We start from the raw sequence: 16,682 nt of genomic DNA on the forward strand, positions 1-16,682 counted from the left end.
CAAACACATATTTTTTGGCGTTATGCGACCAATTTATACGCGCGTCTTGTGGCAATGAACTTTACTCGGCAATCATGTTGTTCGCTAACGTGCCCGTCATGCATTATATATATTAAGTGTCTGTGTATACACATTAAACACATTAAACACATTGCACACCATGTTGTTTTTTTGACCCGTGTCTACATTATATTCACTTCGACAACTTTCAATCGTAATCATTTTCGCGGTGTTATTACTATTCTTTATTACTCAAACTTGCGGTGGAATCTGGTAAACGATAATATTATTGTTAGTGTTTTAATCCCCATATATGTGTGATGCGTCACGCGAGCTCACGCCAACGACGTTTGTATACCCACAGCTATTCGAACTCGTGAATATTATTATATAATTATAGTCACCTATTATAGCTATTATCACAACACACCTATAGTCTGTCCGCTATTAAAAAGCTAGACAACTATATGGTTTCGGAACTCATTCGATTGGATTTTTTCACTTTTTCAGTTTCGGTCCCAAAGCCCTTGGCTAATATTATATTGGGGGGAAGACGTACGCCTGCGTCTTATCATACGAAATCGAGGAAGTACCTACGTACCTCCTCCTTCTACTGTGTGTAGGAGGAAATGGTCGAAAAACACTGCACTTTATAATATACCTGCAACGCCGTCGAAAAATCGTACAATTTTCGCTTTGACTCTGCTGCAGCGTATAATACACGTAAACATATCCGTTGCATTTACGTACAATAATATTGTATGCATATTACCTGCGTTGCAAGTATATACGTTTTTTTTTTCACGAAATCGTGTACCTTTTCGACGTAGGCCTCGGCGAATATTACAATATAATATTGTGTTGCAGTATACTATACTTATGTTCGCTCGCTCGTCTTGTGGCAATGAACTTTATCGAGCGATCATTTTTATAATATACTCCGACGCCCGTTGTTTGCCGACGTGCCCGTCACTTAGTCGTATATAATAATATTATGCGTGTCCTATTATACATACGCGTACCTATGTATAAACACATTATATTATGTACACTGGTGCAGTGTTGTACACTACGTGTGTGTGTATATAAAACGAGCACATTGCGTTCAAATAGTAGTAGAAGAGTAGTTGTAGTAGAAGTAAAGGTAGTAGTGGTGAATACTGATGCGATTTATAATATGTCATTATCGTGAGCATGTATATAGTATTATATAGGTACTATAGGTACGGCTCCGCGCAAAGAGCGTAAAAAATACTTCGCCACCGCGCGATACGTTTTTTAATTTTTTTTTTTTTTTTACGGATCGTCATTGTCTGTGCAGGATGGCATTTACCACTGCGGCGGCAACGTCCATACACACACACACACACACGACCCAACCGTTGGGAGGAGGGGAGACTCGGTTAGGTTAAGTTAGGCTGCAGTATATATAAATGTATGTTCCAGATCAGATAAACTACCTCTATAATACCTCTATAATATATAATCACACAACACAAGCGCATCATCCGTTAATATTTTAATACACAAAGGTATTTATGAATATGTATAGTGTATACACGCCACCGCCGGTTTAGAGTTACGTGAACAACATATTATAAGTACGACAACGGGCGGGCAATTTCTTTTCGAGACATTTATACGACTCCGATGCACTCACTTCCGGTATGACACTACACGGATGCTGGCCCAGCGTACAATATTAGACGTCGTGAGTACCTATATAATATATGAAATGTGCGCACAATACATCGACTTCAAATAACTACATTAGCGCAGTAGTGAATAGTGATGCGATTTATAATCACAATGTGTCATTATCGCTCGAATATATTACATTATAAACTGTACCACGGAAGTCGCGTAAAAAAAGACTTAACCGCCGCGATACGACACTTTTCGATTTTTTTCGTCACCGTTGTCTGGTATTTACCATTACGGCGGTAACGTCTTTACACAAGCACACACTACCCATCCGCGGGGGACTCGGGCCGCATATTAAATGTATATTCCAGATCAGATAATCTACCTAGGTACCTAATACCTATGTATATAATCACATCACAATACTCGCACTTCATTGTCCGTTAATAACATACATAGATAATACTATAATATTATAATGTCACGCCACCGCCAGCTCAGAGTTACGTACTCTACACACACACACACACACACACACACACACACACACACACACACACGATAATACGCTCGGGCAATTTCTTTTCGAGACATTTCTATAACTCCGATGCACACTTCCGGTATAACAGTGTGTGTGGATACCCACGCACGCACGCACGCCCGGCGATAATTGGCAACAAGTCAACGACGAAGCCGACGACGACGACTACGACGACGGTATAAAAAAATTACATAGCACTGCGTAGTAAAAAAAAACGCACTGGAATAGAATGTGTGTGTGGTTGACCTTTTTTTCTCTCTCTCTCTCTCTCAAAGCCCCCCCCCCCCACTCACAATCGCCCTGGACACCGCCGCCGCCACCGCTGTAGTGTTATTATACTAGTATAGTATCGTGTATGTGTACGCGATATATGATAATAATTATGCAATGAAGAAAAAGGGTTTAGTCGTCGTCCACGTGAAGGAGAATTATATTTCTCTCACGTAACTCATACGTATTTTTCTTTTCTTTTTTTTTTGATATTTTCAATTACACGTTTCTCGTCAGGCGGCGGCGGCGGCGGCGCTGCTGCTGATATGCGTGACAACAGGATGCCAGCAGGAATCAGAATATTATGCCGCGTTCAATAATATAATAATAATAATAATATTATACGAATGGTACGAAAATATCGCTGTGCGTTATCCGTCATTACAATATTGTAATAATAATTTATACGATATCGATAGCGGTTTTTTTCGTCTGCGAGTATAAAATAAATTATTATTATTTTTAGGTAAGGCGCAGCGTAATGTCGTATTATATTACGCGCATTTATGAGACGTTCGACGCATCCGACCGTCGTCGTCCGTCATTGTCGTTCGGTTTTTGAACTGAAACGATATTATATTATTCTTTGTGGCTGTAATCTCTATCTCTCTCGCTATTCGGGTTTACCCTAAATACATAAAGTATAGCATGATATTAATATTAATAATATAATGATGATGAATAATATAAGGCAAAACTGGCCAAATTATGTGTAGCGATAATATCGCATACAGTTAGGCACTCATAATAATATTATTAAGTATTATTAAGTGTTCGGAGTCGCTGCGAGAAAATCGGAAACAATGCTCGCTCTGACCTCGCCGCAGTGACAGCCATCGGCACATTCGCTACAATTACGTAACATTACGCACGTGATTATTCGGACGATGGTAGAGAAAAGACACGACCGTAAAAATATTGTTCGCACCTTTATAAGCTAATCTACATATAATATTCAGCAGGTGGCTGTAAAAATGGTGACTATCGTGGTAACGCGCGAAACTCGACGGTGTCAGCCGCTGTCTGAGAAAAAAAATCGACCCAGAAATACTATATTAACAGCTCTCAAAACACGAAGTGTTTCGTTATACTGCAGGGTACAGTTGACATTTTTTCATAGCGCAAGTTTATTTAGAAGTCTTATAAAAAGTGTCGCCACCAAACTAGCAAGTATTTAAGTACTAAACTGAATAACCCAAATTTTTCACTTAGTAAAAACAAAACACAATATTAAATTTAAAAAAAATTGTATTTAAATAATTCCTTACGGTTTTTTATCTAATAAATCACTTTTGTTTTTAACCATGCCAATTTATAGTATTGATGTTTTCAACATCTATATTTTTCAATATATTTGCCTTTACTGCCTCTGATTATTTGTATGAATAACCCACTGCCAGCCGTGGCCCACCCGTTAAAGACCCGACGGCACTGTCCAGCCCTAAGGTACACCACTGCACTCATATTGATATTACAATATGAAGTATAACGTACCTACAATTAAGATCATAGCAGTTTATTTATTTCGTATTTCATATTATTATTTTTTACTTTATTGTGTTGATTAATAATTAATCGTTACGATTACACGATTAACACGTATGCGGTTGAATATAAATGTGCATTTGTTTGGTATCACATATTATTTCGAGTTCGGTATTTAATAATAATAGCTAAGTTTAAAAACATTTTCCAAGTCAGAACTCTACAAAGAACTTTAGAAAATACTGAATGCGTATAACAGAACAATGCCAGATAACACGAAGAACTCCATTAATGTTCTCTGGTAATTTTGCTCAACAAACGTTTATTATGTTTTATAGAATTGTCCTCTGCGTATACCCGCACATTTGCACAAGATGAGTAAGGGTCATTTAAACCGTTCGACCATTAACTACAGATACCAGATTACTCATGAGATGAAGATGATAATAAAAATATGTTTATTAATGGTTAAATATTTAACATATGAATTATTTTTTTAAACATTCAAGTGAAAATGAAAATACGTATCGGATAAAATTCGTAAAAAGTGCTACGTCGAAAAATGTGTAGACTCTTACCAAATTTTTGACCGAGGAAAATGAAGGTACGCCAACAACCCTATTCCTTCTACCTACTACTCCCTCCTACCAACTCTCTCCCTGTACCAAACACACACTCACACACATACTCCAATCGCCACTAAAGGACTTCTATTGTTTAATAATATAACAACGAAATCATCTTGAGTCTTGATGGATTAAAACAAATACGATCAATAACGAAACATTTTTGATCGGGCAAAGTGTTCAAAGTGTTTCGTTCATTACTATTTTGTCGTAATTCATAACACTTGTACAATATATTATTATTTTAGTACGTAGTGTTTAATAATATTCATATGTATTATTGTGTGAGCTGTTCCCCGTTTATGACAAGAATAGCGATTTCGCTTTACCAAAATTGATGTGTTTTTAATAGACCCATCGTGCCTTAAACAACTCGCGCTCGTAACAATAATAAATTGGTTTGACAGTGGCGGAGGCGAATCACTCGATATTAACTTCATATATATATATATATATATATATCTCAGATATATTTATGTGTATATGTTTATATATTATAATATATGTATTTTAGATACGAGGCACAAGGACGATGTCATCGTCGACGTCGTCGCAGGAGGAGAATTTCGCAGGTCATAAAACTATGTACAATATGCGCATGTGTAATGTATTATTATTTCTTTTTTTGTTTTTGATGCGTATCTCTATATTTGGATGTTCAACGATCTGTGTTTAACGGTCTTCCTGTTCTATATGATTATTATTATTATTGTTATTGTTCAAGTTGTTTTCCACGTCGTACTATTCATGTACTATACACTTATGTAATTGAGTAGGTGTACGATGAGGGCCTCATAGTATCAGAAAAACTGCAGTTTACGACTGCACGTCTACATTATGAAATAAGTACACCGGTACAGCCATAAATCACAGACCACGAGCACTTGTATGACTTGACATCAACATTTCACAGACGATTTCTTTTCAGAAAAAAACTTCACGGTTTTGATTTAACCGATGTCTCATAATTGCTCTGATATATTTTTGTTTGATGCTATAATATTATGTGTTCAACATTAAAGGGTATCACAAAATAATAATTGTTTTGGAAATAAAATATTTGTCAATATTCTTTTACGTATTTCCGAGAATAAGAAAATATGAAATGTTTGAACGTTTCCCGAAATGTTGGTGTACAAAAAACCTCTTATCTCCTGTATTCGTGTTAAATGCAGTCATCCAATTATAATTATTATTATTATTATAATCAACGAACGCGGTGTAGCGTATTAATTCTGATTGATCGATGATTATATAATATTTACTCGACGCAACTTTGAACAGGCCACGCGCTCGATCACAGTCAACCGCCTCGGAGGTTTTAATAAACTATTTGTTATTATAAATAATTCTGTCGTTTTCGCCCACGCGACAAGTCTCATCTCGACAACACACTTAACAGTTTCAAATTTCGGTTAGGCGTGTGCATAATGTAATGTAATATTGCACACATCATCTAGGTTATGGGTAGGTAGCTGTTTTTTAGCGACCGGGTAGGCTGCAGGCAGAGATACTTACAATTTGTGTACTCAAATGCGAACGCACTCGGGTTATAGGCCAACAACCAGCAGCTGCTGCTGTTGATAAGTTGATTTAATGCATATAACACGCGAGATGCTATAGCTTATAATAATAACAATATTATACCTCTCCATAATTTGCGTTTCAATAATATTTTATTCATGTAGATATTATTATTATCCTTAAAATATTACGTTCTTGTTTGTCACCGATCGTTAGATATTCGTTCTCGGTCATTTTATCCGATTTCTATTTCGGAGTTTTCCATGCGCCGTGTAGTCTGTTATTGTCTCTAAGTGCATAGCCACTGTGTCACCGTCCGCTCGACTCCACGAGCGTGTAACCATTATTAAAATTGATGTATAAATTTAAATTTTTTATTCGTTTATAAAGTATTATAGTTACATATGACACGTATTATTATAATATATAATATACCTAATAATACTAAATGTGTGCAGCCCTATTTGTGTGTGTGTGTGTATGTGTATGTGTGTGTGTGTGTGTTAGTAAATGTTACATGTATTACTATACACGTATCAAGTCTTAATCACTTTAAACAATAATTATTACAGCTAGGTATAATAGTAATTAATAGAGCAACGCAATAGAATATAATATCTAAAATCAAAGTCAATGGAGTATTTGATCCATGCCCATGTCATATGGTGGTGGGGGAGGGGGCATCTAGTAACGACTTTGTTTGGTAAAATGCGTTCTAGTTTTTAATTAGTTAATGTATAATGTAAAAAAAAAAGTCACGATCATCGATAACAATATACAGCCACCAATACGTATAGATACAAGTAAACACTTACGTACTTACAATCAAATAATATAGAATATGTTTTGTATTTTAATAATATTAAATTATATTATACATTACGTACTAACAAATTACAATCGTCGGCACCTACACGTTTAATCGTAGTTCAAGGACTCATTAAAATTAAATAAAAGTGTACAGTGTCTAAGAATGCAAACTCAATCGTGACAATTCTCTGAAGAGATTTAACAGCCATATAGCTGTATGTCCAATCACGCACAACACTATGATATTGATGTATTATTTTTATCGAAGCCTATGCTAGTGTACAATTAGATAGTTGTCGGAGATATTATACCGAAAACCGGGAATTACTCTTTTTTTTTCATTTTACTTTTAATTAGAAGCAGTTAAACATAAGAACCAAACTTTTTTTTAGTGTTGTGAGACATATTAACAAAATATGTCATCCAACACGAAAATTATAAAAAATAAACGACAAAAGTTCTGATGGACTCTATTATATTACTATAATTTCATTACTTAAGTAAGCTTTGTAAACAAAATTGAAGATCGTGAATTCTTTAATTAAAATAGTAAATTCATTGAACCGATTTGTGTATTATTTTTTTGTTAGTTATAAATTATAATATACTTAAGAAAAATTATATATTACCATTTGCTATGACAAAGTCACTCACTTATAATAATAAGTATATCAATTACATTCAATCCTTGGTTTTTAAATAATTGATGGAAAATGTACAATTCCAGGTTAAAAGTTTAAAAAAGTTCTGAAATAATAGTATCACTTTAAGTGGTTATTTATTTTACAGCAGTTTGTTTTGTTTATTGCGATTTTCTTACACTGTTAAAATATAATACTAATTAGTTATTACCGAGATAAGTACATGGGAATAAGAACGAATAACGATGTTTACAACAACATACAAATTTAATCGTCAGTTACATATTATATTTGAATATTACGTAGTATGTAATATGTATATTATTTTCAGAGCTAAAATAGTTATAAATGGTACAATATTCATGTTTTAATTTTTTTTTAATGTTTAGTACGTAATTAAATTATTTTATATTTTCACTTTTTTCATAATTCATAACATTAAAAGCGTTGACCAAGTCTTGTCGATTTGTTTATACCAACATATAATTATACAACTGTCCCACGGAATAAACATTTGAGATTGGTTAAGTACAATATTAGGAATAATACGTTGTTTTATTTTATCGAAAAATGTTTTGTATTCTTGGCAACGCAAAGATTTATTTTTAAATTCCCTTTTAATTAGACGTTATTAAAATTGAGGTTGATTTAATGTTTTAATTTGTAAAAAGCAGTAGACTTGTTGCGCGTCTTTCTACTTTTTTAAATTTCCATCACACTATACTTTGTAAAAACAAGTATATAATATACGTATATTTTTTTATTGGTCGTGAAAACCGTGTTTTGGCTTCTACAACTAGGTCATTAGCCATTTATAAATAAATTATATTATATATTATGTTTATCAAAATATCAATATTATTTATTTTTCCATTGAATAGTTGGAACAGCGGTTTTTATAACTATACATGCAAAGCGTGTAACTATCTCATAATTCAAAAGGTACATGTACGATGTGATATACTTAATGTAAACATAGGTTTTATGGGTGGTCGATCAATATATTAATATAATAGACAGTTAGATTTTATGAACATTAAAAGGAAGGGACCTTTATTACAAACTATTATTTTATTTATAAGCCACAACATTTTGTAAAGTCTTCAAATATTTTAGAAACCTTTAGAGTGGTTTTAACAAAATGTGTTAAAATGTTTATGTGCTAATAACTGATAACACAGAAATCTGATTTCATAGAATCCGGAAGTAAACCTATGTGAGAAAATATATATTTAACGTGTTACCTATAATATAGGTGACAAACAATTATGATTAAAATTATTTAAAATCAACAAGCAATATCTAGTTTTATGGTTCGAAATGATTTAGAAACTATTATAGTGGGAGGCCAATATTGTTACTACACTAAAAACAATTAAACCAGGCTTCGATCTCGATGTCCATACATTTTTTAAAGTATGCCCATCTCGCTCCTATCAGTTGTGTACCAAGGTCTTCGTGAGAATGCTCTTGAACCAAAATCGTAAGGTCTACTTTTAGAAGTGGTAGAAAATGATGTGAATAAGTTGAAAAAACATGAAACCGTTTTTTCATACCTATTATCAGCCTATAGCACGATCTAGAAAAGAAGGTTAAACCTAATGTATTTAAGAAATTAAATAAAGATTATAAAATCATGTTTATAATTCAAACGAAAACTTAAGCATTGTTTATGTAAAAAATATATACTTTTATATCAGTATTTGAAAGTTTCTAAAATACCCTTGTGTTATCATTTTTAATTTTAAAATATCCAACCACAAGGGGAAAGTACATTTTCATAATATGTAGTTAATAACATATTTATTGAATTTTTAATTTAATTTAATGTTCACTTAATTATTAATACTGTGTAATGATACACTTTATTTATTATTTGGTACATTATGAAAAATATGGAGAAAAGAAATAATTAATAACAGACCACAAAAATAAGTTTAAAATGTATGATCAATTATACTTTTTATTTTATTTTATTAACTGTAATATAATAATTATTACATATTATAATCGCTTTGATGCTATCATTTTTAGTGGTATTACTTTTAGTACGCTTTGCAATTTAAAGTTTTGTTTAAAATTTGGACTGACTCTACTGTTCCAAACCTCCTTCTAAAATAGCCATTGCGATTAATTACATCTCATTTTAGTGTCTGTATTTAAAATCTCGAAAATGTATAAATAAAAAGCAATTCGCGTTATTTTTAAGTACTGTTTAAATTATGCACTATCTCGTCGCTCTTAATTAAAAAGTTACGATGGCTTTCTAAACCAAATAACTTAAGGACGTAATAATATATTATATGGATCCAATATTGATAGATGTACCATATCAGAATTAAATATTGATAAATTACCATTTAATTTCAACAAGTTTTTTGTGGTTCTGCAATGAAAAATGATCGAAAAGCATACAGTTATTTTAATATTTTAAAAACTTAACATCATACAGAGTTTTTTATTTATTAATATGAAGCCCGGCAACTATATCAATTGGCTGTTTGAAAGTTTAGTAGGTTTATTACTGTGTTGGAGGGTACTGTTGGTTAGAACACGTGTGTGTGTGGCAAGAATTTGTCACTAAAAATCCAGATGGATGGCCACCCATCCGGAAACTAGTGACACTGGCCGATGCTTGCTCTTAGAAACCAAACGTGACTGAATAAAACCACCATACCACACTAGGCCACCATATCACGTATTGTAATTTGTAGCTAGCTAATAAAATAAGACATTAATTTCCTCAATTCCTAATACAGTGACTTGCTATGTAAATTATTATGTACCTATAATCGTATTATTTGTAACTAAACGTAAGCGTATCATAAAACCACAGCTCAAATGCCTTTTAGAATAAATACACAACCTAATTATTATTAATGATAAGTAAAGTTACACCTACCATCGTTATAAAAAAATAATGATTAGGTATGTAATAAATGGACTATAGAACTACTTGTCTTGGAATCTATAATGTACAATATTTAAATGTGTACATACTTCAACTTTAGTTTATTTTCACTTATCAAATAAAAACGGTGTATATATTATATTATTTTATTGAACAGGTATAAAATATTTTAATAAAATAAGCGGTTTTTTTTTTTAGTTAAGTAATACATTTTTTTTGTTATTATTATATTTTTTTCGTCAGCATATTATGTTTTAACATTTTTGTTTACATAGCTTAGTGTCTTTTATTTTATATCCTTGGCTTTCAACCAATCTACTTAGTGAATCCCACATTAAAATGTTTTCGAGAAAGTTAATTTATCTAACAAAAAAAAAGTACCTTTATAATCCGTCGATTCTCCCAGATTTATCTTATAAAGTCCTAAAGGATTGTTAGAAATGAACAATGCTTTAAATTTAAAGCCGATGTGGCGATCGCTTATGATATGAACACAGTTTATTTTAGAAAATCAATTTGGAATTACTAACTTAAGCACACGCAATAAAGACCGAAGAATAGATCGAGTTTTACAAATATTAATCACCAAATATAATCATTGCATAAAACATTTTACTATATTTAATCACTTTAGACATTTATAACATAATACTATATTTTGTTTACCATCATAATATTATCTTTGATCGTTGCAGTCTATAGTAAAATTATTTAGCAAAATTGTTTGAAATGTAGGAACTTTAATTGTTTCTATCCTTCATATAGGTACAGCACCTATCAAATATCCTTTTCATCTAAACATATTTTAACTTAGTTTTTACTTCCTTATCTAAACTATACACAGTAAAATTATACACTTTTCATATATAACCTACTATATATAGATTATGGATAAAAAAATATTGGAGATTGAATTGATTTTTTTCTCTTTTCAAGGACAATCTGGACAATAATATAAAAAAATACATAACTCAGAATGTTGTTAGCATAGTTTTTTAATATGTGATTTACAGCATGTATATGAATCTTGAAAACAATAAAAGAATATTTTATTTCTTCTGAAGACAACTTTTATCACTTTTGTTTGACCTTAAAGTCATTGTATTAAATGTTAAACGTTTTAAAATAAACACATTTTTTTTATTGTCTCATTCAACTTATTTTTTTAATAAAAAAAACAATTATTTAAATTTTTTGATGTTACTGTCTATATAAATCAGAAATTAAGAACAAAAACAATTATAGATATTTAAATATAGTTTCATACTGAAAATACAATCGTTTTTTCTTTTTATTACGTAATTATTATTTATTATTAATGCATGATAAAATAAAAAAATTAATAAATGATGAACTATATTCACTAGATTGAAAATATACACTAATGATCATTTTTTCTTCTACATGTAGTCTGAAAATCACAATAGTTTGATTCTTTATTGATTTATTATTTAGTACAGCTTCATTTGATACTCAATACATATTATATTAAATCATTATTCATAACAGCTGAGTCAGTCAAGCAATCGTCAGTAAATAATTAATTTTTGGTATAAAAACGTAAACTGTATAATATTGAGTTATATTGATTATGTGATAAACAACTTAAAACATAAAACACCAACGTCCAGTACGATTTAATTAACATTATCAACAAAATTCAAAAAAAACATATGACGAAAATTGTATTTTAATTTTTACAATTTATTTACAAAATCATTCAGCTAATAAGTGCACATAACAGTTGACCAAATTAAACATAACCAAATATTTATAATATTTTGAAATATTAATCATTTGATTGCTCGAATAGCATATTTAATTATACTCGACATATTTTAATAATTAATATGCAATTATTCTTACGATTATTTATTTACAGTATAAAATATAAATTATAATAATGGTGTGTGTGTGTCAAATAACACATGTGCGAAAAACCTAACGTAATATTTTTAGACAATTAATATGAAACATTTGGCGGATGATGTAACGAACGATTAATATTAAAGTTTGATACGGTTTTTTTACAAATTCAATTATGCTACAAAAACATTCTACCAGACATTGGTTTACGTAACGTCTTTGAACGTTTAAATAAGTTTCAAAAAACATCCTTTGAATAAGAGTCAACAAATAATTCCACCGAGTAATTAATAAAGAAGAAAAACAAAATTATATAAAATATAATGAAGAAACTCACTACGTCGCAAATGTCACGTATATATGTAGCATAGGTAATATGATTACGTATTGAGCTATACGAATATACTGCCTATACATTTTATAGTGTTAAATATTTTTCACCCGGTTCAACAAACTATGTAGATATGTCAAATTGTTTATTTTACTACAAATAGAAGTCCCAACGCATCACTATAGTCGTTTTTGAGCAGTTTTCACAGTTTTAATGAACCTAAAAGGAAATCGTAGAAAATCGTTTGAAAATGTCTTAGTCCCTAATGCGGTAATTCATAACTAGTAATATCACTACTTTTGTGCTTAAAATAATATATTAAAAGGTGCTAAATACATGGTATTTCCAATAAATCTGGATTCAAAAAATACAAAAAAAAAAATAAACAACAACCACGTTTCCCTCAAAATGGAGTCAGATGATTTCGGGAATGGAAGGGATAAGACTGATTTTTTAACATTCACTCTGATCATTAAAAACATAATTTAATATTTATAGATCAATTAATTTATTAAAAACTTAAGCCAAGGTCATAAATTAGTACCTAAATTAATACATTTTTCCGTCGGTTTATCTAATACTTGGGATTATATTTACAGCCCTTAGCCAAGACATCGAAACAACCGCAGAATATCAAAATAATTAAAAAAATTTAAGTTTTAAATCAACGCTTGATTTTTGATTGATCTATAAAATGAATGAAAAACAACATCTAAAAAGTTTTAGTTTATACTTTGTGATATAAATGTCTTATGTTTTAGCTGTTAATTTAATACTTAGATAATTTAAGCAACCTTTTTTTTAGCCTAAATCACATTGAATAGGTATAGTATTTACCTCTACAACAACTCTACCTTAATAATTTTTCTAATAGAAAAAAAAATTATTTTGTCATGATAAATTGCGGTTCATATTTTATCAAAGAACAATAAAAAAATAATAGTATTATTATTATTCAAATTATTTTCAGTATAAAAGAAACCAATAATATATAATATTAACATAAAAAATACGAAAAAAAGGCCATCGGGAGGCTATACATCCTCCCCTTGTCCCCCTACCGAAAAACCACCCCTGGTAGTTTCACACGTGCACACGTGTACGCTACCGCTTCTGTCCAGAGCGCGTGTACAAGTTCAACCCTTCGCGCTGACCATGGTATACCTGCCTATACAAATAATAACAATGAAACCGTTGCCAACTAGGGTAGTTTCTTATAATACACTCGCACCAACGGTGGTATCGCCGCCGCGCGGGGTTATTACTCCCGCAGGCTTTTGGCAGGGGCACGAGGGGGCAAAACGCGCGTGCGTCGTGGCGGCGATTAGGTTAGGCAACACGCCGTATTTTCGGTTTTTTATTTTTCCCCGTGCTCGGAACCACGAGTCCACGATCGCCGTTATGGAAATATACCGTATTTCGAGGTTTAATACCGTTTTTGGCATCACTCGGACACCGTACGCATATAACTACGATGGTCGTCGCATAATATATATAATACGGCGTGCGTGTCGTCCGTGTGCATTATTATAATATTATTATTTTTTACTGCCGAGTCGCACGACCGACGGCTGAACGCGGCGTAATATATACGTTTACGACCGCGTTGCCACGGGTTACCGCACACCGAGTATACAAAACGATGTGACACCGGCGTGCGACTCTAAACGCCGGCGATACAGTCGCCGGCGCGCGCGCGCGCACTTCGAAAACCTTGAAAACCCGTACACAGAGCTGCTGCGTACCTACGTAAATGTTTGTATATAAATTAAATATATATATATATAGCGTTTCCCACGTGGAATAATACGCCGGTTGTGGTATTTTTTCGTCATGTTTTTTGAAAGTACAACAATGTTTTTAAAATATTTTTAAAACCAAACTATCCCCCCCCTTCTTTCAGAACCACCTGGAGGGAAGGGGAAGGCGCTCGATGCAACCCCTGGGGCTAGGTTTTGTATTATATTATTTGCTGTGCACCTTCTATACTATAAAGATCGTCGACTCGCAAGAACATTTAAAATACCTACCGATTTTTACAACGGAGCCTTCGTTACCTCCGTTACCTAACCACGTTTGCCCAGCCCCCCAAAACTCATATTTGAGAATGATGGTTTCGACTAACCTGTTGTCATCGTGATCTTGGGTTCCACTGACCGGGCACCAGAACTTTGGCTGTTGCTGGTGCTGATGCTGTTCCGCTCCTCGCTGCTGCAGCTCGTGACCGATCCCGATCCCGATGTACTGCCCCGCACCGACAGTGCGCGTCTGTCGCCTCGCTTGTGTGCAGCGGAAGCTGTCGCTATGATATTTTATTTATCTGTTTATCGTTTGGACTATACTTGTATGCACTCGCGACAAACCGTCAAAAAGATTTTTCCAAGAATGTTTTAAGTATGATATAGTATAATATTATTATGCCTATCGAACTTTCAGCAGGTAAATATCCAATTTTATATTACTTCCGATGAGCTGGACGAAAGAACAAACGAGAGCTTCAAAAAATATAACGCTCTCTGTGCGCCGTGTACTATGTGTGTGTATGTGTTGTTACTGTTGTGATTATTTGTATTATTATTATTATTGTTATTGTTATTGTTATTATCATTCGCCCCGGACGGCGGTGGCGGTGGCGGCGGCGGTTTGGAAGAGCATGCGCGCGAGTGTGTCGGGAGGTCTGGACGACCGGAGCACTGCTACTGCGATCGGCGGCGGCGCGCTCGCTCGGTACGGTGTCGGTTTGCCGGCGAAGCCGAGCCGCCGCCACCGCCGCCGCGCGACCCACAGACGACCTTCGTGCTTGGCCGGCTTCGATCCAGATGGTGTTGGTGCGCCGCTCGGCGACGGCCGCGGCGTTGCCACGTGACGAGATACAAAATATCCTCGGCCGCCGACGCCGCCCAAGTTGCCTCCACCGCCGCCGCTTTTTTCACATCCTGTCCGCCGCTAGTATTTATACGGTGACCGGCGCTCCGTCGCCTCCTCATCCCCCACCACACCGCCACCCACCCCGCCGTCACGCGCGATTGTCATAATAATAATATGGAGTGTATATATTATACACACTATTATTGTAATTTTCCACTCTCACCGGTAGCCGTGTGGGTTTACATGTCTTGGGTCCGTCGGTTCGCGACTTTGGTGTTTTCTCTCTTGTTTCCCTCTCTCTATTCGTTCGTCTCTTTCTCCCCTTTCGTTATCCACTAGCTATCTCTCTCTCTCTCTCTCACACATACTCTCGTTTCAACTCTCATCTCTCTCCTCTGTCCATCTCTCCGTCTCTCGCTACAAATCGTCTCGTTTCCACAGCGCCACATCATGCCTCAAAGTTTCCGAGATAACGAGTTTTCTGTTTTCCCGACGATGCTTTCTTTCTGCACTTTTCTTCGTAGAGTTTTCACCACTCCGAAGAGCAGCCGATCTTTACGATGATAATATTATCGTTCACTACAACAATCCCAATGCACGGTGCGTATAGCATCATAATTATAATGACTGCCTACATAGTGTAATAATTGGACGGTATACACAAAATAATTGTGTAGACGTGCCGTGGTTGACGGCGATACTTTCTATATCCACCGAATCGCAGTTATATTTCGTCCGCCATCGCAGGACTCGAAATACGATAATAATTGTATACGTTGCCATGTATGTAGGTACCTGCATCCGTCCACTCGTGCACCCCACGATGTGCCTATCTATTGAAGTATAGTTATTTTATATACCATCATTGTAAAACCTATACAATATACATACGACTGCTGAAGCAGCTATAATTTATACTGCACCAAAACCTGACGAGAGTTGCAGTGCTCGTTCCGCTCCCCTCGTGTATTAATAAGTTACATGTGTTTACGCATTGAGTACACGACGCACAACTTTAACGCATTTTAGAGACGTATATGATCTATATGTTTATTATCAGTTATCACTATAAATCTAGGTCTATGACTGTATGGCACAAGCTCAAACTTGGTTCCTCGACACGTATGTGCTATACCCATCGGAGTAAGGTGTGCAACTAAAGTGG

The 16,682-nt window shown here is 33.9% G+C and overlaps 1 protein-coding gene across 1 annotated transcript in view; it reads right to left on the reverse strand.

Moving 5' to 3' along the window:
* The window catches only part of LOC111036156 (solute carrier organic anion transporter family member 3A1), a 44,021-nt gene extending 28,569 nt beyond the window's left edge, over nucleotides 1-15,452 (reverse strand). Inside the window, exon 1 of the mRNA XM_022318078.1 lies at nucleotides 14,775-15,452. The gene's annotated coding sequence lies outside the window, so the exon portion shown is untranslated. The remainder of the gene's footprint in view (nucleotides 1-14,774) is intronic.
* Between the last annotated feature and the right edge of the window lie 1,230 nt (nucleotides 15,453-16,682).

The sequence above is a fragment of the Myzus persicae genome, unplaced genomic scaffold (genome assembly GCF_001856785.1).
Source record: "Myzus persicae strain clone G006 unplaced genomic scaffold, MPER_G0061.0, whole genome shotgun sequence".
NCBI classification, from domain to species: Eukaryota; Metazoa; Arthropoda; class Insecta; order Hemiptera; family Aphididae; genus Myzus; species Myzus persicae.